The 24972-nt window shown below is 40.6% G+C and overlaps 1 protein-coding gene across 1 annotated transcript in view; it reads right to left on the bottom strand.

The window, feature by feature from the left end:
• LRRC2 (leucine rich repeat containing 2) overlaps positions 1 to 24972 on the bottom strand; it is a 190059-nt gene that overhangs the window by 104005 nt on the left and 61082 nt on the right. Inside the window, exons 8-13 of the mRNA XM_068928708.1 lie at positions 20811 to 20856; positions 18557 to 18674; positions 7160 to 7353; positions 953 to 1058; positions 769 to 864; positions 404 to 487 (exon numbers count right to left, since the gene is read on the bottom strand). The gene's annotated coding sequence lies outside the window, so the exon portion shown is untranslated. The remainder of the gene's footprint in view (positions 1 to 403; positions 488 to 768; positions 865 to 952; positions 1059 to 7159; positions 7354 to 18556; positions 18675 to 20810; positions 20857 to 24972) is intronic.

Below are 24972 nucleotides of genomic sequence, written 5' to 3'. Positions count from 1 at the left end.
CGTTTGGGAAGAGAGAAGACCGTCAAAGAGAAATATTTATCAAACACTTCCCAGGTCCCGGAGCCATTAGACCTTCCGCTGCTCACAGTTGACTCCAAAACTAAAACAAATGGTGCAGCCCATGACTGGCCTCCGTGGCTTCACCCGTGTGAGCAGGGTGCCTGTTGCACCAATACAGGCCCAAAAGCACAGCAGCAGTGAGGCAGGGGCTGTCCCTGCACTAGCTGCAGTGGGCACCAAGAAAGTTTTAATATTGCAGCAAGCCACAAATTTGCAGGGGGTTGATGCCCTCCAATGCTCCACGTGTTGCATTCAGAAGGCAGTGATTTTATTTGAATAAATTCCATCTTGACTCAAATAACACATCAAGACTTTCTAATACAAGCCCATAAGACCACCTTACCTCTGCAGGCACGCGACACTAAGAAAGCGTCACTCATTCAGCACTTTGAGTAGCTGATGGTTCTCTCTCAAGGTGATTTTATTCCTAGTGAGGAAAGATGAATTTCTGTTGTCCCTGTGAAGCGCTAATGGTGCCCACAGGTGCCAAATCCTTCCCTCACCTATAACTGTGAAAAAGACTTTTTTTTCCAGCTGGCCAAAACAAAATCAGTAGTAGTTTCCCCTCACTTGTTTTTGCAGAGTTGCGGGGGTGGAGGGGGTTGGCATTTTAAGATGACTAACATCTACCTTCGCACATTTTGTTATTTGTCTTTTGCTGACTCTGAGTGTGTCAGCAAGCTGTGGTATTTGGATCATTACACCTACCTTTTTCATGTGCTTGAGCAAATATACAGCAATTTTGGCTCCCATTCATCAGAAGAGTAATACAGTACAACAGACTGGCTCATGTACTAGGCAGACCTGTAAATTGCAAGTTATAGGTGTATACCAAGTGGCAGACTGTCAAGTCACCCTGCAATCATTGCCTACAATTCACCGTCTTTCTCACCTTTCTCCACACAGTCAGGTAGGAGTATGGGAGGCTTATGACAACCACAGCAGCTGTATACATGTCCTCTGCAGAATTATCCAAGCATCATAAATATTTCTTGCAACTGTAAAGCACATCAGAAAGGACATTAAAACCTGTAATTCCCTCCATATTTGGCTAATCTCTAAAGTAACGATTTGTGGATGCTGGTAATAAAAATTCTAAGGCTGACCTTGTGCTCAGCTGGTGGTGCTGTGTGGGTGACTTCTTGTTAAGAGCACAAAGTCACCATATGCCATCAGAATAAAGCAAGATGCCTTTGCAAAGCTACAGTTTGTAAACCAACCTAAAGGCTTCAATTCAGATACCACGTGTACAATATCTGCATGAAATGCTGGGAAAGTACCACAAGTGCAGGAACATTCATAAAGGTTCAAAAGCAAACAGCCCAAAAGGCATCAGCATTATTGATCCATTATAGATCCACTAGTGAGGGGAGCCTTGTTATCCTGGGTGAGCCTCCTGCATCTGGCCTCACAGACTCAGCAGAACACTTTTTTTTTTTTTTTTTGCCAGCCAAGACACAACATTTCTCATTTCTCCATACATTCTGTGGAGCATATTTGGTTACTGTTACCTGGGGAGTGGAATCAGGCACACAACCTAAGAGGGCACAAGTCACCTTATTTATTGCCTAATATACACAGCAAAGGCTGGGGTAAGCATGCTACTAGTGAATATGCTGCTCTGCATGGTGCAGTACAGGCAAAGAAGTGGTTCAACACTGGAAATGCAGTCTTTGCAAGAACATCTTTAAACAGAACAACTCTCATGCTTTGCACATCAACCTTGTTCATTCAGCCACAACATTATGTCCTCTCACCCTCAAAGCTGTGCAATGCAGCACCAGCAATGCAGCTGCTCTGTTGCTTGGGCACTTCAAGGGGCAGGTGCTGCTGGTCAGCCCAGCCCATGGCTTCAGCATGTGGAGAATTAAGATCTGGAGCAACAGAGAGGACACTCCACCACTCAGCAGCACACACTAACACAGCTCAACAACTGAGAGACAGGCCTTCCCTCATCGTTCACACACATAATTCTATTAAAATCCACTTTAACCTTCTATTTAGAGGCTACTACCTCTAGATCTCCCTTGCTTACAAGAGGGTTTTTTGTTTTTGTTTTTTGGGAGAGCATAGAGATTGACTCTAGGAGGAACTTAAAATAAATAAATCTCTAGATAATACAAGAGGGCTCTCCATCTTCGCCTTGACTAGAAGCAACTCAGGACATCATTGAGGTCGAGGGCTCAGGGGAGTAGGAATCCTCAAGGAATCTAAGCAATGCATGGTAGGATAAGCCTACTTACAAATTTAGGTAAATATATCTCCTCTTTTTCACCTAAAATTTCTCCAAAGAGAGAAGATTCTAGATCTAAACCATACAATGATATAATTTTTCTAATTCATTTAAGAGTTCAAGGCTGAGTTCAGGAAGATGTATAATAAAGCTACTCAGTTTAGTGATCTTTCAGGATGGACGTCTCCTTCCATCTACATAACTACCTACAGTACTTCACACCATTTTGCAAAAACTAAAGATGCTGGGCAATTGCACAGTTTCACACAAAACTCTCATTCTTGGGCTGGATTAAAATTCTGCTCTGCCACTGCTTACTTCGTCTACAATGTTTGCACAAATAGTATAAGACTAACTGATATGCAGCATAAATGTAATGAATTTGTTTTAAATTTAGCAGACCAACGCAGACATAGTAGCAAGGAAAATAGAGCCCATTTTTCAGGAACATGTGGCTTTTACAAGCTGGCTTCAAAGCTAAGAACAATGTTTACCAATACTTAATCGGTTTTTCAATTGGATTTTCCTCTGTGTACTTCAAAACAATTTATCCAGATGTTAAAAACACAGTTAGTGTCCCAGCACTTTTAACATCAGTCTTTAGTAGATGAAGGACAGTACTGGAAGGAAATAAGAGAAATACATGGGAGCGTGCTCCCTTCTCTGTGTCTCTCCCTTCCACTGTTATTCACAGAAGCAATACCCCAGTTCCATCTGTGTGGAGATATGAATAACAACTAAGTGGAAGAAGATTTGCACTGAAATGCTGTGTAGTATCACATCTTCAGCAGGGCAATAATATGCTACAAAAGCCAATTCAGTGCATTCCTATGCCAGCATCTTGTTTCAGCTAAGCGCATCTTCTTAGTGATATGCCTGTCTTGGGTGATGCTAACCAAAAAAACCCACAAAAGTTAACAGTAAGCTGTCCTAAAACACCTGCAGACCCACCTCCAGTCCAACAGCTCCCACAGAGAATCATGTAGGCAGCTGCGACCTCAATATGCAAAGGAGAGGCCCAGTTCTGCACCTTTCTCATCAGCTTAAGGTGACATCAAAACCAGGCAGAGAAAGGGGAGAGCTCTTCCTTCAATGTATAGCTTCAGTTGCATGTGTCTACCACCCCCAGGGAGCCATCCTGTCAGCCAGCTCTGCTCACTGATCCATCTGAAATTCTTAAATTCTGATTTTACTGGTCTAGTTTTCAGCCAGACCATCCTCGCTGACATAGGAGTGTGGCAGAAATATGCAGCAAAGGTGATGGGGATCCCACAGTTCGTCAGGCCAAAACTGACTATAAAATCCCTCCCCTAATGTTAATAACTTAGTTAGTATGAAATAATGTAGGTGATATATCTGACAGAAGATACCAACCCGGAATGCAGAAACAGCAGAAAGAACTAAAGGACAATAAGCAGAGAACATGCTCATGCGGTCCCATTATGGTATAAAAGCCGTACAATGTCTCACAGGGACAAGAGGAATAATATAATTATATATTTGGCATTAGTGACACCATTACTGGAAAGTTATATGCCACTTTGTCACCTTCACTTTGTAAATGATACTGAAAAGTTGTACAAGATTCAGAAAAGAAAAGATACTGGGATCATTTAAGATCTGAAGTCACACACTACTATAAGAAGGGTAGGAAATTCAGTCCATCCATGAAGAAGAGACTAGCCAGTATCTTGAGCCCTGCTGGATCTCACAGGAACATGCTTGGTTCCTTGACTTTGTCAAACCAACAGTGTCTCTTTCACCATTTTGCACAGCGGTGCCTAGGATGCAGTCAGCATCACAGTGAGCCTTTCACCAGGACATAAAGATGCCATTCATCACCCAGTGTTAAAAATTTAGATTTGTCCAGTAATTGCAGAGCAGCTGCTTATAGGAAAAAAAAAATTCTATCGAGTCAACAAGCAGGTACAGTACCTACATTTGCATGTGTACACTTGTTCGTGCATGTGTGTGTGTACATGTGTGTGTGTGGGTGTGTGTGTGGGTGTGTGTGTAAAGACTATCCTGGAGCAGGCTTTGACTCAGCAATTGCTGAAGGTGCTACAAGTGAAGAGAAAGTCCAAAGAAATGAAGCAAGGAAGATCAGACATTATTACTAATCTGTCCACTGATTCATAGCAAACAATAACGTTAAAAGCCATGAACATGAGTTGCCAGTAAAATCACTGTGTTAAAACATGGCTATATCAGGAGAGTACCTACAAGCCCTGACCAAGATTGAGATTTTGCTGTGCTAGGCACTGTACAAATGCTTCGGAAGAGTGAGATGCCCTGAGGAACAAGTAAAATCTAATAGATTTTTTTTTTTCTGACGGTTAATAAAACATCTGTCACCACAGAGTCTGGCTCCAGCCTCTAAGGCAAAACCCTTAGCACATGTACACTCCTACTTTAGTCACGTATTCATCAGCCCTGGTGGCTTTGCTGTTTGTTCTCCGTCTTCTCAGTATCACTCTGAGATCACATCAGCACAGGCACCACTTGCCAGGAGATGGCATCACTAGAAGTCAATAATGCTGACTCCTAACTTTGCAGTTGGATATAAGTGTGAGACTGAATACAGTTAATGAATGACTTCCTGAGCCTCATACACCCAATAAAACCTAACATTATCTGAAGCAAACCATAGCAAGTATTTTAATACAAGGCATGGGTTTTTACTAATATAATTTCCAAAGGATGAAACCATTATTATGCATTTCTTTGGCTACAAACCATAAAGCTCCCTGTATTTATCAAGGCTGAGCATACTGTCAGCACTTAGCAATTACTGTTCTGATGTTTACTGCAGAATCAGTAAAAAGACAGTTTTACTTAAGCAATTAAGAGAAAGAAAATCTTTGCCTGGTTAAAAGAGCAAACAATTAGATAAAGATTATCACAGAACTCAAGTTATGAACAATAATATAGTATTTTTTCTAGTGGCTTTCATATCATCATTCTACTCATGTATTAAAATCAAACTCATAGAGAATGAATATGCATGATCCGACCCTACTGCAGGGAGGAGGAGAGATTGTTATATCATTGTGCAAAGGCTTACAGAAAGTGAAATAATTGCCTTTAATCTTACTGTTCTATCAAAGAGACCGAGGAACCCACTCGCCGGGTTAAGTATGTCAGAAAGACAAATTATACCAGCCCTGCGTGCACGGATTCTGAGGCACTGAATACTAATTTTAAAGGTGTTCTATCAGATAGCCAGATGAAAAGAAGTAACAGAGGCTTGTTACTTTTCAAGAGTATATGCTTTGCCTCTGCTGACAATTAAAGTTTGACAGCGTGCCAAGATACACATATAAAATAGGCTTGAAAATATTTGTTTTCAAAATTCACTATTTGGTATAAACATTCAGATCCAGGAACATTTTACAGAGTGAAGTTAGAAAATAGACTGTTGTATTTTGATCATGTTATCATTTGGAGCCACCATAAATAAGTAGATGAAGGTAGGTTAATTAAAGCACTTCACAGAACTCAGACTTATAGATTGATGCTAAAGAGGAAAATGTGTCAGTGCGTGAAATAACATTCCCAAGAGAAGAATTAGTTGTTTACTGTATTTATTGTTTTCCTTAACACTCTCATGCATTGACCTTGATAGTCGGCATATGTGATTATCTTAGCTACAATAAAAAAATTTCTTTAATAATTCAAAATATATTGAAATAGGTTCTATGGTATATGCTGTCTGGTCTCCTTTGCTATATCATTCTGCTCCTGAATACTGATGAGAACTGCTGCTAGGCAAACAAAAGGGTTGCTCTAACCTTAGGAAAAGCTACAGGTAAACAGCTCTGCCTCTGATAACATTCGCAGAAGTGAAGAGTTAAAAGACTGTGGTACTTTAGTCATTCGAACATTCCCCAAATTACAGAAGCACAGAGGTCAGGAAAAAGTGTCTGGTGTTCTGGCCAGTGAACTGCCCTTTCTTACTGACTTGGGGATAAGCTTATGTTGGATGGTCATTTTCCAACTTTGTTCAAAAACTTTACAGGCACAGGAACACACTAAACTTTTGCTGCCCTTAAACACAAAGGCAGTGAAAGCCTCAGTTACGTATCTCTTCCGCTGAGATAGCCCTCTCTGCACTGATATAATGCTGTCTCTCTATTCCCTTTCCTGTCATAATCATGAAACAGAAGCTACCACCAAGCCTACACAAGTGTATACTTGTGTTACCAAGTTGTTTATTTCCAAACAGCACAGTCGGCTCAGCTTCACTTTCACCTTATCACAATATTTCCTGCCCAATATGCCTCTAGCTGGCATATGGAGCAGGCAGGTTTTCACAGACCCATGGAAGACCACCTCCCACAGAGCCCACCATCTTCTACAACTTCAATTTAAAATCCAAGGATCCTATTTTTACACTGTGTGTAAAGAAAAGGCACCAACAAAAGCCAAGAGGGACAAGTTTCAGAAATAGCTTGAAGATCAAGGTATCTCTGATAGCCAGGTTATCAAACAAGAAAATTAAGTGACTTTTCTTTTTAAACTCCAAGGATGAGGCTAAGGAGCAGTGTGGGAAAGAAGAGATACAGGAGCGGTAACACATTTTACAGCCTTGTAAATGCCACTTCCCATCCTCAATATGATCAAGGAAAATGTAACATAACAGGAAACAATTTTTCAGTTATGGCTGATTATTGCTATAAATGATTATACATTATAGGGGGTAGGATTTCACTTCAGTTGAATGCTTCTCCCTACATTTTCTTACAGTGCAGTTCCTTGGGCCCCTTTTTCTTCTCTACCAACACCTGTGATTCAATATGGTGCTCAGGCACGAATAGCAGCCTAGAATATATGGCTAGTGATTTTTTAAATCATTTTTGCACTTACCTAGTTTTAAAAAAAAGAAGAAAAAGAAGAAGAAGAAGAAAATCTTCTCCGGAATAACAGGCTCAACAGCAAGCACAAGCCTGAAAATCTGTTCCAGGACATGGGTCTGAAAAGCAGAGGGCAGTTGTCCCACAGTATGTGATGAACTAACTCCTCGAGCAGCTCCTCCTGTTCCTTGGTGAGGTCGATGGAATCTGCACAAAGCATACTGACATATATCATTGGGACAGAAGTGGGATCACAAGATCTAGGCCATCTGTAACTTCAAGTAGAAATGATTAATATGTGTTTGATTTGCACATTTCATATATATCCATACAAGTTTTGCCCTCATCCATGCAATAGCCTGGTGTAGCTGGCTACAGGACCAGCCCAAGGACCCAGTCTCACAGAGCTGTCAGTAGACACCTTCTGTACCAGCTATCATGACAGCAAAGGAGGAAATGGTTGTATAAAAGCAGCCACCTTCCAAGGACATAATAGGGGCTAAGTGCAAAGAGAAGGTCTCCAATCTGATTCTCCAATACAGCTCATTCTGCATTGAAAATAAGTGGTCAACTCCCCTGAAAGTCTTCAAAAATATCAATTTAGAAACAATACCAGGACCACTGAAAGACGTACACAAAGGATAAACATCAACAAGATCTATTTTTGTGATGAGGATCATATGTGTCTCTTTACAGCCTACACAGCATCATGAACATGAAGTTAAATAGGGGCGTTATAAGAGATTTGAACTGTGTTCTTAGTGCTGGCAGCCTTCTTGCCAGGATCAGAGGAGTCATTGGTAGTGATTTCATGGGGCTTACATTATATTGAAGGAGGTTACTATTTCAGGCCCATTTCTTTTATAGGGCCATTGCTTTACATGGTTGCTGTAACACTGGCACGTAAGAAGTTCTTGCACTCCCTGCATCCACAGTCTGCTTCACCCATGTGGCCTTTTGCTTTCAGGAGCGTTAAGCACTTACGACTCAAAGCGTGTTCTGGCTGCCCAGGCCGAGGCCCCAAGAATATCAGCATGACTTGTGGCGCAGGCTGAACAATAGCAAGTGCTCAGACCAAGGTAATGGGAGGACAACCCAGTTAAGGACTTCTCACAAAGATTTCCCCACTTTCCAGTTGACACCTATTAATCCAAATCACTCAAATTAATGCACCTTCACTAGGAACGTCCACACTCATCCATTGCACTTGTCCATGGGCATCTATCAGACAAGAAAGTCAAGAGAGTCCAGATCTTCTAGTAGGTCAAAATTTATAATATTAATTGCTTTCAAAACCAAAAGGCATCCAATACATAATATAGGCCACTGGTGTCAAGTTATCTTGTCACTTTACACTAAACAGCTTCCCAGAACAGATATAGTAGATATGTATTCACCTATATAGCATAATGGCCAGAAATGCTGAGCAGTTAGCATTCAAGAACCACCTAGAGAGGATTATAAAAAAAAAAAAAAAAGAGAGAGGAGAGAGAAAGAGAGAGAGCGAGAGAGAGAGAGAAAGAGTTGCTCTGAACGTGAAGCAGGCAGGAAACATGATCATTACTGAATGGTGAAGCCCAGTGGGTATTGTGTTGTCCTGATGAGAAGTGACAGTCTTATGAGACCTGGAGAGAATATCTTTTCCTTCAGGACAAACAATCTCAAAATATAAGCGAAAGACAAAATGAATCTTGGCTCTCGTTGCCTCTTTTTTCCTGATTCAGACATAAGTATGCTTTGCGTAACTGAAAGTATCCAGTCTTGCTGCTTGACTTAATGAAGTTATTACTGCTTCTGCAAACCCTGCTCCTCTCTTATCCTCTGTTTTCAGATGGGATCCATCCAGACCCCCCATTCAGTAACTTGAGTAATAAAAGGCAGCCTGATCTCTTCTGTCAAAAGTACTCTTGGCCCACCTCCTGCCTTCTTTCACCTTTATCTGGACTGTGTGCTTCATCCATCAAGACTTAATCTCCACTACACAGACAGCAAGGTGCTCAGCTGCAGAGTAGCATTTTGAGAGGGAAACAGATACTGGTCAACCAAGGGGCATGCAGCAGTAGTGCTCCTGTCTGTCCATGAACCCCTTTGTACACATCAAACAGGAAGAGAGATGAAATGGTGCTCCGGGGCGCAGAGCTTGAGAAAGCCCAGGGCTGTGCTCTGAGAATATCCTGACACAATGGCATAATTGTGAAGTATTTTCCAAGCATATTCAGTCTTGGATTCAATTTCCTGCAAAGATAGATTTTAAATGCCTGCTCAGCTAAGATTATTTTCTGGATGATTCAGCTCTGAAGAAAATTGAACATAGGTTAAACTTATACTAAAGAGTTTTTACCTTCAAGTAAAAGAGGTCACCTAATGCATTTTGTGAAGGTCCTTTTGGTACTTGCTAAGGATATAATGGCTCCTTAGGTGAGTTTGACTGACATGTTTGACACATTAAACATTTAAAATTTTATCAGCAATCTATGTGTACACAGCAGGCCAGGCAAGAATTTATTCTGCTTCTCTGTAGAAAAACAGTCTTGGCCAATGCAAGATCTCGTTTCATTTTTTCTTCCATTTGAAATTACTGTGGTCCTCTCTAAAGAAATACAGATAAAAGTTCCAGCTTTTGCTATCTAACTTGACGCATTGTAATCTATATTTAGGAAGTGGACCAAGCAGTTTGATTATCCAAAGCATTTACGTTAGAAAGTGTTCACCTATACTAACCTGTAATAATTGTATGCATTGATGTAAAGGAAAAGTAACATAAAACCATTCCAATTTGCTTTCATCCCTCCTTCAAGTATTGTCTGTTTCACAGCTTACAGATCTGCATCTCTAGACAATTCACATGTCAGCTCTTGCAGCTATATAAGCAGAGCTTTGGCAGTGCTCAGGGTGCCTATGTCTGCTACTATGTAATGGCCCAGGCCACTCCTAACTCTCTTGTAAATATATGATCTTAATCTGCCATGACTTAATTTAACACATACCTGGTACCTTTGTAATCTCACCAGCAATCTTTGCTCACTGGGGATTGTTCTAGCCAGAGGCTTTTTAATGGGGAGCTTCTAAAAGCTAATGGTCAGTTTGGATCTCAGTGTTTACAGGAAACACGCTGGTGACAACCTTTCACATCCGACACTACTTTGCATTACTAAATTAAGTACAAGAGTTGAAAGTCAGATTTCTCTCCAGGACGCATATAGGAGACAGAGAGGGATGCCTCAGATCTCATATGCATGTTCCTGCAAGTTTCAGGTCCAGCTTGTACAAAGTCTGGGCTGTTTTTTTAATGCTGACTGATACAGTCCTAACAAGAGCTAAGAAGCAGCACAACATGCTCTGCTGCTCAGTTTGGTTAATTAGCCCAAGTAAACAACTGTAGGACAGCACAGTATGCCCCAAGATGTGATCCAGGCACATCCCTTCCCTCTGATACTCATTTTCTTGCTGCTGGTGTATCCCAGCTGCTGCACTGACTATTCTTGTTCCTATGTACAGTTCTAGTGCAGTTAAAGCAGTCATTCAGGCACACCATCCTTGAGATACTTGCACGGGAACTCCAGCTACCGAACTATTCATGACCATGAATTTTATTTTTTAAAGCAAGTAGGGATGATTAAGGCTCCTTCATCCCAGATAAAGCTGCTCAAACTCATCTGAAGGTGAATATTTGAAGACATTTGAAGACACAGCTTCCATTGAAGACATTTGCCTCTGTTACAGAGACAGAAGGGTTGGACATTTCAGATCTGGTAACTATTAAAAGATGATGAAAAGTTCTGGAATTAATTTACTACTTTATCTCTCCACTTCTCTGTCACCGAAATATCTGAGATCATGCCACAGCAATTAATGCCCAAGTCCCTACGAAACTTCATGAATTTTCTAGCAGCAAGTAGGAAACCTTTCACATTCCCAGTTCATCCCATTTAACTTTATCTAACTGAAGTGCCTAAAGCCTGGCTATGTGACATTGTAATAGACTTCCTATACCTATCAAGAAAGACGGAAGACTGCATTGCCCCAACTTGGTACTACTTTCTTTCCATGTACTACATAGGGATAGAATAGACACAGTCCCAGCTCAAAGAGCACGGGCACAGAAGCATGCTCTGCTTTAGCTGATTTTAACAGAGGATCAAAAACATCCTTACTGCACTCATTAAATTGATGCCTGAGGTTGTATAGAGAAAATGAGTTCCTAATTCTGGTGCCATAGTAAGATGGAAAAAATCCAGGTCAAATTTGCAGGCAAATTCAACTCGTCATCACAGAAGCCCTTCTGCACAGAATCCGATAGAAGTTCATTTAACATGGACCTTAAGGTAGTTTCAAACACATGGAGATGCTGAGAGAGAGCCCATGACACAAGCAGCCCTTTCTTTCCTTTGCAGCAGCCTTGCCCCCCATAGTGCAAGGAGCCAGGCTAATTACACTTCCACGCGAAAGCATCTGTGCATCCAGCAGCTCCAGCAGGTAAATTTTAGCCTGATGCAATTCAAACTGCTTGAAAACTTTACATTCGTGGAAAAACAGAATTAATTATGAAAAAGCTGCAGGCAGACAGCTAACAAGAGAATTGCTAAACGCTGCCAGCAGGTCTTATATATCTAATTTTTCTGGTCTCTGTCACAAAGGTAATATCATGATTGCAATGAGCACTAAACAACCTCTGTAAGTGTTTCAGATGTCATGTAAGCAGTGTCAATAAAAAGTTCGATGCAGCTAATAAAACATCTCAGCTCTTCAATCTGCTGCTTTACTGACCTTGAGATTGTCCTATAAGAGGTATTATAAAGAAAACAATTGTGTCTTAGGCATGGACGATGTGATATAAACACCATCCCAAGTGCTCTAAGAGGAAAAAAATCCAGTGTAAATAAAAGGCATTCTTGTGTGCAAGATGGAATTCCAGCCTCTACTTAATTCTCATTTTTCTGCTATTTAAACAAGTCCCTGCTGCTTTCATCTTGCCCACACCAGAGCTCTGCACAAAAGAGAAAACAACGGTTTTGAAAATGGGAGTGAAATTAATTGACCTGCTCAGTTGCTCAGTTATGACAATTTTTTTCATATTTTTTGATCCAAGATTTAGCCCTGCATCCAGCAGCCAGGACTAGAAGCTTCTACGTGGGCCTGTTTCCTCCAGATGCACTGCTGTGGCCTGTGCTGCTCCTGCAATAAGGAGAACAAAACCCAGGAATAACTGAAATGCCTCCTCACAACTTTCTGTCATCGCATCAATCAAGAATGAGAAGAAGGATATTAATATTATATGGTGAATTAAGGAGAAAAAAAAAAAAAAGGCCACCCAACAACATGGTACAGTACACGTTTGAAAAATCTTTCCTCTTTGGAGTTCATTTCTTCCTGCATCAAAGAGCATGAGATGCTTAATTAGCGAGTTCTTCTAGCTTTGGCATGATGTTGTCTCCTTTTGCCTCCTCCTCTTTAGCGTTAAGTCTTAAGAGCACATTCACAAAGGGGTCAGGCTGAAAGAATTAGAGTCTCATACCGCCCAAACTCAGTGGCACCACTTAAAAGGGTAAGAGACGATGGCTACTTTTATTTTCCACCTCTCCCACACAGCAGGAGCAGCACAGAGTCACAACAGGCAGAATTTGATCGCTACAGATAAGTAACACCTCGGCCCCTCCTAAGGTTTGCACTTTGTTACTCATTTTACAGATTCTTCTGAGGTCCCTGCCAGTGACAGTAAGCAGGTATTTATAAGTACTTTTGCAAACTACAGAAGAGAGCCGTCATACCAGCAGTTTATGGTAAGCTGCTTTGAGGAGATTTGCTTATGAAGTAAACAAAGATGGGGGTGCACAGATAGCCTAGATAATTTTCATTATATAAAAGCTTACTTGACAGCTCTATCACTTTCGAGGGTGAATGACTGCTTTCCCAGTCACCTGCCACCTGATAATTTCTTCAGTCTTTCTACCCATTTTCAGATATTGGGCAGCCCCACAGAGCACCACTTCTGTTTAGCATTTCTGGATGCTGACTCTCAAGAAATCCCATGCAAGGGGCTACTGTGAATATACAGATCAACTCGACATTGCAAGTACACCCTGCATGATTCACACTGACTGTATTTAACGCACTGCAGGTGACCTGAGCAAGTGCAATGTCTACCAAACTGTGGCCAGGCTACACTGAGTGTCTGATCTCTACAAGTGCAGGAAACATCAGCCCACCTAAGGCACATCAGACTGATACGCATGTTTTGGTCTGGTGGAACCTCGACACTAAAGTTCCTTCCTGAATTTAGATGCTTGCAGATATTTAGGAAAGGTCTTGCCTATATTGCACTGTTAAAAACAAAATGTAATTTATTACAAAGCCAGCTAGATTTATGTAGGGAAGGAAGTGAATGTGAGAAGAGGAAGTTAAAAGCTTGGGGTCAAACTGCAAGGAAGCAGTTATGCTGTTCTGCAGCACCAAAGCCATTATCAGCATCGCTGTATCAAGCCTGCGTGCCAGCCTGTCTCAGCTACACCATTCCTCCCTACAAGTTTAAAACAAACTCATCCAATCAGTGCAGTGTAGTCTTTGTGTCGATGTCATTAAGGGCAATGATAGGATCAAAGAAACCTACATTGTCTTGCATGTCCTTATAATTCTGTATTATTCTCATATCCACCTAGCAGATAGTATTTACTTGTGATTTCCAAAACCAGAGTTTGATCTTCTTTTCTGAAAATAAGATTTTGCACAATCAGCTTTAGCTATGACATGTTTGTCTTGAGCGCCATGTATATACCCAGGATCAAGAGCTCAGAGACTGCACTACCTTTGCTATCATGTGTGCAGAGGGAGAAATGACTTCTACGGTTTCATATGATATTAGATAAAGAAAGTTAACACTTTAAAAATATTAATGTATAAAAGTGACCAACATGGAATGAGCTGAAATTTTTTCTTTATGAAGAACAGCTGCAGTTGTTAGGCTTTGCTCAGGGTAAAGCAGTCTTCAGGAGAGGGAAGGGGGAAAAAAACCCATACATATAAGAGAACTACAGAAAACTTTGATCTAATGGCTGCTGCTTTTGCTACTTGAGGTCTGAAAAATGACAAGGAAGGTTAAAATAATCAGCAATGTTTTAAATACTACTTAAGCCAGCAGTCACATATGGTACATTAGCAATGTAGATGGATTTAATGAAAACTGAGATCAGGGCATACATCTGTCATCAGCCAAACCTACAAAATATTTTCCTCAGAAAATGAAATGTAATGATATAAGTGCTCATCTGTAATAGAGTTATAACAACTCCAAATGGTAAAACTAGTGCTGGTTTAATGCATTTTGTCAGCTAATGTTAACCAAACAGACAATCCTTATGACTATTGCTTTGAAGAGAACAGATTGTGCGATAGGTCATAATCAGGCGCGCATCCTTAGATTAACAGCTCCAAAGTACTGCATACTTCTCTAAGTCTGCCCGTAATGCAAAACCAAGTGTGATTTGTCACACCATATCAGCCTCCACTACAGCTAAGATAGTAGCGTGGAATTTTTCAAGCTTCACAGGAGGAATATTAAAACGGATAATACTAGCATGCATTTTAAAGAATAATTCCCAGCACTTGCCAAGTCACGCTCTCAAAGGTATCTGCCAGCGTGGGAGGGACGAGTGCTCAAGGGGGCCTGTGTTTCATGGCCATCTCAGGCAGGGGGCTGCAAAGTTCATTAAATGATCTTATCTCACTCTGGTTCTGTTCAAAATAGCCTTGATATGATGAAGGATTTATGTTACCCCCACTTCAAATAAAAAGTACCGAGGGATGCATTTCATTACTGCCCTGTGACACTGGAGAAGCCAGGGCTGCAGTTGTAATATTCCTCATTTGTTTGTGTCACACAGAAGATTTATTTGTAGGAAGAATCTACCTCCAAAGGTAAGTCAGAATTTGTTTTTCTTAGCAGTTTTATCATAATAATGTACCAAGAAATGCATTTGTTCTCTAACGTAAATTCTCACAAAATTATTTCTAGGAAAGATGAGAGTGTGAGGAAAATGCCAGGGAAGAGTGCCCAGTGTAGCATCATTCTAAGGAAGCTGAGTAGCATTGATACAGAAAAAATATTTCAGGGCATTTTCCATCTCACATCCCTGGACAAAACACCAGGAGATGTGGCCGTACATTGTCAACTGATGGGCTAAATGCTAGCCAGAGTTACACAGGCGCTCTTCCTGCAAAGATTTTAATGGTGATCTGCTACAGAGATGCTTTTTAATTTAAAAATAGAAGCCTTAGCATAAAGCAGGACCAGTTTCTCCCGCACAGCTTATGAGAACTGCATCCCCTAATGAAGAACATAAGCCCTAGGCAGGATTTATCTTCTTCTTTGATCCTAGAGCTTTAAGTTATCTTCTACCCTCCCCCCTCAAAGAAAGTTCAAGATTGTTGGTCTACTATGCATAAATATTAATTTATGCTATTTACTTACGGCCCTCAAGTCAGCAGTTCATAAGGTAGGCTTCAAATGCAGGAGAGAAAGGGGAAGAATGTAGCAATTACAAAAAATGTTTGACTAGAAACAATATTTGATCAAATAAATAAGCTACAGCTGCTTTAAATACGCCTTGAATGCTGAAAGTTAAGAGAAGTTGGTAATAATTGGACAGACATACGGAAAGCTCAGGAAAGGCATTTGGATATGCTGTACTGCATGATGCTTACGAGCGCCCGTTGATCTCATGCTTGTCTCTGTGCAACTGCTGCCACAGGGTGAGGAGCTCTGAAACAGCACCCAAACCCTGTTCAGGTGTCCAAACGGCCAGATGTGGAAAGCAAATAGAGCCAGAGAGCAGAGGGGAGCTAAAGAAATGCTCTAAGGAAAACTCAGCAACACTGGCATGAGTAGTTGAAGGGAAACGCAGGTCTAGCAGGAAGCAGAGCGAGCTTTTCCATAGGCAGCAGCCGAGCTGGGAAAATCAGAGCTTTTTGGGAAAAGGAGCAAGTCAGCCAGGCTGGGCTGGGACCCCTGAGCCGGGGGAGGCTGCCACTGGAGGAAGTGGTGCAGGGAGAAAAGCTCAGCAGGGAAAGGTAGAGAGATGAGGCGGCCTGGAGAAAGAGGTAGTGAAGGAGGCCTCTCATGGGAGCCCTCCGTTATGGGCTGGAGAAGAAGATTTGGCAAAAACAACTCTGGAACAGAAGAAGTTAAAAATTTTGTATATAAATTTCTATATAAATTGTATATATAGAGTATATATACATACACATTTAAAAAGCCACATAGATATAACAGATACAGATAATACCATATAGTTGCCAGGAGCCTTGTCATACTACATTTCTTTCACATAAAGGTATTATATGAGAAAAGGTTCATATTTTGTAACAGTTCAACGCATTTTGAGAACAGTTGTTCCCAGATCTGAGAAATAAGGTCAGACCTAATGGCATTTCACTGAAGAGCAATAACAAACTGTGGGAACTAAGAACAAGGAGAACAGCTGAACATGAGACTGCTGCATGGGGTCTGCATGTCAGCCTGCTCACCTTTCAATTTGCACGCTCCAGAATGGATTTGCTAGATGCACACAGGTAACTCATGCACACCAGTAACTCACATTAACTTTAACCAGCCACACATCGATATGGTTGTCATTCTCACACACAGAAAACTCCCACCGTATGCAGAAGTCCTATTAATTTAATTGTTTATACCCAGAGAATGAACCCATCACTAAGCACATGTCCAGATAAGAGCTTTCACTTTGAATTCTGCCAAATCAGAAAAGATTAATAGTGGAACAAGCTAGTTATCTAGAATTTCCTTACTTCATTGGAAACTGTGAATAATACTGTTTATAATTAGAGAAGCATATTTTGGTAATCTATAAAGCTCAAGCACAAATATAAAGGAAGTGGCATATACATGCCAAGCCACACATTTTTTGCTGATGAGATGCACTGCAACATAGACACAGGTGTATTTAAACCCCAGCATCAAACTCTAGCAACACGAATTTCAAAAGGTGAGCATGCTGCCAGGGCCCAGAGTGCACCAAGAGGCCCCTCAACTTCTTCCCCTCACTCAGGGATTTGGCTGCCCATGCTCAAGGCCAGCTCTGAGGTGCCACTGGGTAACCCAGGGTCAGCTAAGGTGTGAGAAAGAGCAGCAAGAAACCTCTCTCCAGTGCTCAACAGGTGCATTTCGGCACAGGCAGTTGCACCCTAAAGTTGCCCCTTCCCTTACAGAGCAGCATCAGAAGGATGGAGGGAATTAAACTGAAGTGCTTTCTTCTCTCCCTAAAGAGCTTTGCCCAGGGTTAAATTTGAAACTGAGAGGCTTCAGCACACAGCATCTCAAAGTAAACCTCCATCAGCCCTTTCAGATATGCAATGCTGCCAGCTGCAAAAGCAGAGGATAAAAATAAATTACATACCCAAGATCCAAGTAAGTACCAAAGTAAAGGAGGAAGTAATAGCTGTGATTACTAGTCCTATTTTCTAATTTTGAATGAGATTCCTTATTATTTTGGAGTTAAATGTTAGCATTAACGTAGACGGATTTTACTCTCCCATATCTCATTCCATTTTGTATACAGTGCATCTATAAAATAAAGGGCAATTACTAAGCAAGTTCCATACAGAGGTAAACGAAAACAATTTGGATTATTTCTAAGAGGATGCAAAATACCCTGAAAACCAATATAAAATAGGCAGCAGCAATTTCAATATGGCAAACGCAGAAGGATTTGTTACACCAAAGAGAAACAAGCAAGGAGCATGCAGCGTAGCTGATGGCTGTAAACACTCTCTGGGTACATTCTGCGCTGGTCTGCCAGAACTAGAAAATCTAAATACAGTACCACAGTGAACACCAACATCCTTCTTTCTTTTACTGCCCTCTGGCAGTGTCTGAAGTATGAACACTCAAGAGACGTTCATCAGAATCAACAGTCTGCATTTATCTCCCTGAATATGCATTAGGTCTTTTTGCTATAATGAAATCTAGGAAATGTCTTTCCAGAAGACAGAAGATGTCACCTGTAATCAGCAGTCAGACCCTATGAGTCCATTGGGCCCAGTGGTTTCAGAAGTACGAGGGCCATGCAGAAACACGCTTTCAATCTTGCTAAGGCTTAATGCAAGCCCAAACCTACCACTTGATGTTCCCACAGGAAATAATTTGAGGTGCTTTAGCTCAGAGATACCCAGATATAACTACTCTTCACTATAACTATTCAGGAGGTGGTGCATAAAGGAGGGGGAAGGTGAAGTAGAGAAACACCACACACAACACATTCTCATTTCCCTGGCTAATTTCCCTGGCTAAACCACTTTCCTGTATAGATACGCAGAAATTAAAAAAAAAAAAAAAAAAAAAAGGTGAAATAATAAGTTGTATTCTTCTGCAGGGAAAAAAAGAACTTTCTTTACATACCATTTTCTAGCAAAGCAGCTTGTGACTTCCAATTCTGCTCCATGAAATGGTGTATTTCTCTTGGTGGCAATGGCTTCTCACAGAATCAGTGGGTTCCAGCTACCGGCTACTGATTTTTCTAGTTACAGAAAAGTCAAGATGTCACATCTAATTGATCTTACATTCCTTTCTTTTGTTCTAACAACATTATTTTTCAGTTCCAGATAATATTTGCAGTACCATAGCTTCCCCACCCCTAGAAGGCCTCCTTTAGCAAGTTAAATCTAAATATTATCAACCTGATCTAAAATGATTACATCTAAAAAATAAACAGCCATGTTCGTTTTGTGTAGCATAAACCCCTCCTACAGTTCATCCAGTTATTCCTTTCATTTGTAAGCAGCTACGTTTGATCAGCAACTTTGCAACCAGCAACTGTCAAAGATGATTACCGTAAAGAAACTCTCATTACTGTCCTTTGGAAGGATTGTCACTAGAGACTTAAATAAAGCTTCATTTAGTCCTAGGTCTGACTGAAGCTGAAATAGCTAACTGCAATATCTATAAAAAGGCTACTTACAACCGTACATGCTTTAACAACATATTCTTGCCTACCTATTATATCATACAAGGGCTTTATTTGTTCAGGCTGCTTTGGGGTTTGCTTTCAACCTACCTTCCTCATTCTTCTCTTTATGTACTAAGGAGGTCCCTCTTGCTTCCTATTTTAAACGAAGCTCTGAGGTATGAAAACAAACTGTATCCCACTGATAGCTGCTGGTGCAAAGCCACAGTACAGGCTTATGACCTGATCCTTTCCCCTGAATAAAATTGAAACAGGAGGGGAAAAATAGAGAGTTTCTGTCGCCAGCAGATGATGCTAGCACAGAAACTGTACCTTGGGGATACTGATAGTGAGATCTTGACAGACCATGTTAGACACCCCGATCACTCACACAACGCTCAGGGTTTATGGCAGCAGTTTTGAAATGAATAGCAGGACACCGGTGAATTCAAGCACCTAAGCACAGGACGCATAAAGGCAAAAGGAATTATGCTAGTTATTTTAGCAGGGTTGTGGTGTGATTCCCACAGTCACTATGTGAATGGGCTCAAATAACGAGTTTGAAATAAGTGTAATACAGGGTAGGATGATTCTATAGTTCAGAGAAAAATAACGGCACGCTGGTGTTTCTCAAAGCCTTAATGTAGCTGTGTATAGGGCTCAGTAAGATGACAATGCATAAATTCAAAGTCCAGTTACTTTGATATATATTCAAGTGTTACCAAGTATTGGGAGGAAATAAAATAAAGAGGAAGATTAAGGGGAAAGAAGAGTAGGTAGAGAAAGAGTTAAGAGAAAAGTCAACACCAAGGTGTCTGGATGCAAACACAAAATAAAAGGTTAGGAAAGAAGGTCAGAGACAGGTTTGGACAAAGCTCTTAGCATACCTGAGCCAGCACACACACAAAATTTCACACATAATGCACTCACCGAAGCATTAGATTCCAAAAAACCCCAAACTTGTAGCGTATAGCACTATACAAATTTAGCAGTTTCTTCTGTATTCTAACATTCCTCTAAATATCGCTGCATATTTTACTGCTCTTTTACTGGGTTTAAAAATTTCACCTTGGGATTTTTTGTTGGGGGGGGAGGGGGGTGATGGAAAGAAGAAAAACATATATGTTTGAGCCATCACCAAGAACATATACAATCAAATCAGAAAGCAGAACATTTAAAACAGATAAGGGATATGTATATTTTGAAAGTATGTACTTGGGCTCAATTATGCCTTGTGGCAACAAGGTCCACAAATTCAGAGCTTAACATCATTCAGAGGAGGTATTTACTCTCACATATCGAGAAAAGAAGCATACATCGTACATTACACAGGAATTTAGAAGGACAAAAGTATTATGTCTCCAAATCATCTGTGATTAAGGAAACAAGGACAGATTACTTTCCGGCATGTCACTCTTATAATGTTTATTTTCAGCGTCAGGGATTTCAGGAAGCTTTGCTTGTTGATGCTTGGAGATACTGTTATTCTCAGAGATTAAATCCTGGACTGGAAGGTCCATTAATCTGACCCAGATGGTTATTGCTGTATTTTTTGTCATAAGTTTCTAGATTACTCCTGGGTGCACAGAAAGTACAGAGAGTAGTAATTGTTATCTGGGAAGAGAGATTTGTTTTGGCATTGCTATACATGTAAAGATTTATCAGATATGTATTTTATGAACACACGTTCACATTAAGAGAACTACTCACCCAGAACTGCTTGTCCCCGAGCACAACTGGAGCTGTTCAGTTGTACCTGCAATTCACATTAGAGACAGATGCCAACACTTACATTCAACTTTAATTTGCTCAGAGACAGGTTAAAAAAAAAACTCAGTTATTTTTCTTCTGCAAATCTTCAGCTAAAATACAATCCTTTTATCATCTGGAGGCCATGAGTTGGTGTACAAGGAAGGGAGAGGTTACAGGGAACCATAAGAGAGCTGCAGGGAAATCTCAAAGAAAGAAGCCTCTTTAAAAGAACTGCTTTTGTTCTCTGCTCATAGTCTCTTTATAATGTGTCTCACAGTTTCTCATAAAACAGCTGTATCTCCAAATGGAATTACACAAAGATTACCAGTTCCCAGTTTTGCTTTCCTTACTGCGCCTGGCAGAGGAATGGCAGCAGTTTCTTCAAGCTTTTCCAAGCTAGCCTGGAGGGACTTGTTTACTAGCTCTCTGTGGTTCTGATTAAAATAAATTATAAATAATTGCCACAAATTCAAACAAGGCATGAAAGAGCCCTAAATATTTTTCAAAAAAATTAAATGTTCTGGAAAAAAATTATAATGGTATGTTCAGGCAAAACCACACCGCAGTGCGGAGGGCACAATGTATATATTCATTTCCTGCTTAATGAAGTTTTGAAAATAATGATATGATTTTCTGGCTGTAAGGTGGGATACAAGGACTTGACTGTTAGCCCATGAAGAGTCATCCTGAGACAGATATTCTTCTCTTCTGATAAGATTTACTCTTAAACTTGTTTTTAAGATGACATCAAATGGCGGGAGGAAAGAACAAAACGGGCATCAGAAATACCTGTAATCACATAGACAAATATATTCAATAAAATTGTTCTATTTTGAAAGTTACAGGAGAGGGAGAAGCATTTAACAAGCAAAGTGGCTTCTGCAAGTTAGCATCTTATAAAGTCATATACACAATTATGTTTATATTTGTTTAAGCTTTCTCCATTCCCAAATAAAATTAAGGTAAGCATCATAACGTTTAACAGCAGATCACCAGAGCTCTTTGTCTTTATTGCTTTGGTCCTAATCCACAATAGTCATTTTATCATTTTACAGTCACAGAAACTGAAAAATTCCCACTAGTTCTGGGTATTTTTATATGTCCTCTCATTTATGAGTACAGCAAAAAGTATCCACTAAGCTGGAGAATGCAACAACACTGCCCTACATTGCGAGCTTAAAGGTCACAGCCACAGGCAGATGGAGGCGAGAGATATTTGAGGGGAACAGCTAGGAATCTGAATCTCTACAAACAATGGATCCCCAAGTGCCAGCATTCAGGATAAGAAGGTTAAAGCATGAGTCATGTGCATTGTGTCCTGGTCCTGCAAAAAAGAGACTTTGTATGAAGCGAATGCTGCAAAAAAACTGAAAGAGCAGTAACGGTATTTTAGCTATCAAACAGGTACAGGGTCAGTATCTTGTCATATGGTTGTTTCGACTTTCTACTTTACAGAAAATGAATAGTCAATACATACGTCATGAAGTACGGGGATGTGAAACTAGTGACCTGAGAAACTTCTGGGAAAAGACTATTGAACAACAAACTCGGTATCTGCAAATTGAGAAAGAACGTCAGCGAAGAAGCGCTCTGACAAAGTGCGTAGCTTCCATTTGGAAAGTTTGTACTGTCGTTCTTTAAATATAGGTAGCACTTTTACTTAAAGTCAGGCAATGAAAGCTGAAAACAGTCTTTATTTTTCTAGGATTTTTAGAAAACAATAAAGCTTCCCAAACTCGCATACTAATATGTCTAACCTATGGCTTCACAGCATAAGGGAATAAAATCTCCCCTGTTCACCAAATGGGCCTAAAATCTGGCACTTTGTGACGTTATTAGGACAACCTCTAGCAGTATAAGCTTGTCTTGAGGTTTGTGTCCACAGCAGAGCTAGCACAAACGTGTACCTGGCCCACCTTCGCTCTGTGGCCTTGTCTTCACAAGAAAGGAGTTAGTCTGAATTAATTCAGATGGGTTAATTTGCACATGGGACATATTTAACAAAGGAGAGTACTGACTGTACTAACTGGTCAAGGTAACCATAATTCATAGCCATATTTACCTCCAGTAGCCAAAAAGAAAAAAAACTAGTCTGCTGTAAAGTCAGTTCAGCTTTATTTAAAATAAAGTCTCCAGAAGACGTACAGGAAGATGGCTCCAGCTTAGGAAGATTCAAAAGGGAATCGTTGCACAAAATCCCTTCATACCTATCTTTAGATTAATTTTTAACAAAATAGGAGGAAGAACGGCCTTTCAGTAATAACCTTGCACCAAAGAGTCAGTCTCTGAGTCAGTCTCTCACATACTTTACCCATTTATAAGAACCTAATTCCAACACGTCGCAGCCCCTCAGCTGGCAGATTCCTGTCTTTTCTATTTGAGGCAGGGACTGCCTTTCTATAGTACCTAGGCACGACCATAAAGAAAAAGTGCTAGCTGTCACCTAAAACCATCTATTACAGGTCCAACAGCAGTTTCATTATGCTCAGCATTTCCAAGCCAATCGTGTCCAGGAACCTACAGTCCCTCTATGTGTCCATTTTTTTGTTAAAGTGAGTTTCTGGGGAGGAAGGAGAGCAGGGAGATGCCAGGTGACACTAGGTGGCAGCAGACAGTCTCCAGTGGAGGTGACAAAGAGCCTGAGCACACAGAGGTGCTTGAGAGGGGACACTGGAGATGAAGGTGGACCACGATGCTCAGGCAAGCCTGTGCCAGGATTTAAAAGTGAATCTCAAATTGCCTTAGAGTAAAGCACTCCAAGGTCACAGAACTTGCCAGCCTCCATGGCAACTGGGAAGATGCGCTAAAGTCGAAAGTGTGAAGATTATAAATCTGTTTCCTATAAAAACTGGGAACAACCTAGACTAATACCTGATCGTTGTTTCTGCTCCTAGGCTCAGAAACGAATGGATGGAGAGGCTGGAAAAACGGATAAAAATGTTGAGGACCCAACCTGAAGACCCATCTAGCTGAAGATCCAACGTTCATTACACGTTGGGAGCTAAAAACAAAAATTGTTTTGTAGGAGAAAATGATAGTGTGATGCAAAAGCTTAAGCTAGTTTTACTTCATGGCTTAAATGAGTTATAATTAATTAGCTGTCATTGTTAGAAATTTCATATGTGAAATATCTACTGCTGCTTTTAAGATTATTTATTTATCCCCTCACTTGATGAAAAGAGGTTAAAGCACTCCCAAGTGTTCAAGATTAATAAATCATGGTTCATTGAGCTATAGATGCCTGGAAGAAGAGTTTAGGAACACAGCAAGTGCTCCACAGAAGCATTTCCTGGATATTTAAGGTTTCTGTATAAATTGATGGTAATTTAATGAAGTAGGCTTTCATTCAGAGTTGTTTAATGAATAGTTGAGGTTTTTTTTTTAATGATGGCAGAGCCCAGCTCAGACTAAGGAAGAGAGAACATTGCACAGACATGCCACCATATTGCAGATCACTAGTGTTTCCCAACTTGGTTGGAGTTACAGATCTTAGCCACCATATTAAATGTCTGCAAAGCCACTAATACATATCCTGAGAAATAGACTTCAATATAGCCACAATGCATTGAGAACAAAAGTTGCTTAAGTAATGGTTAATCCACCTTGGCTAACATGAGTCACTATATCAGAGACAAAACTACTTGGATTTTTGTGAGGCAAACCAAATGCTACAATGCTGCTTCTCAGCAGGGTAAGTTACCCTGCACAGAGGTCAGCCACAGAGCCACAAATCAGCTGCTTCTGGTACCTCAACCAGCTTGTCCAGAGCTGGCCTCAGAGCTGTTTCACAGGCATGCATCTTTGCAGCCATCTGTCATGATGAGTTAAAAAAACAAACAAAGAAAAAAATCACAACCACACACACCCCAAAAACACTTCTTTCTCTAACCCGGGCATTCCCCCATATGTATTCCTTCACAACTGGTACCTTTAAAAACATGCCAGACTTCCTCTCCCACACTTGCCATTAGTCAAAAATATTTCTAGTTCCCTTTCTAATGCTTCATGCAGAGGTGACGTCCCCTGTAACAGTATCAAAGCATTTCCATAAGCTAATGTGAGAAAGCTGCTTCCTTTTCAGGGTGACTGCTTTGTTGCCACCAGAACACTTGAGGTAATG

The sequence above is a fragment of the Struthio camelus genome, chromosome Z (genome assembly GCF_040807025.1).
Source record: "Struthio camelus isolate bStrCam1 chromosome Z, bStrCam1.hap1, whole genome shotgun sequence".
In the NCBI taxonomy this organism is placed as follows: Eukaryota; Metazoa; Chordata; class Aves; order Struthioniformes; family Struthionidae; genus Struthio; species Struthio camelus.
Note: the sequence above shows the minus strand (reverse complement) of the source record. Positions and strands in the feature narration are given on the sequence as shown.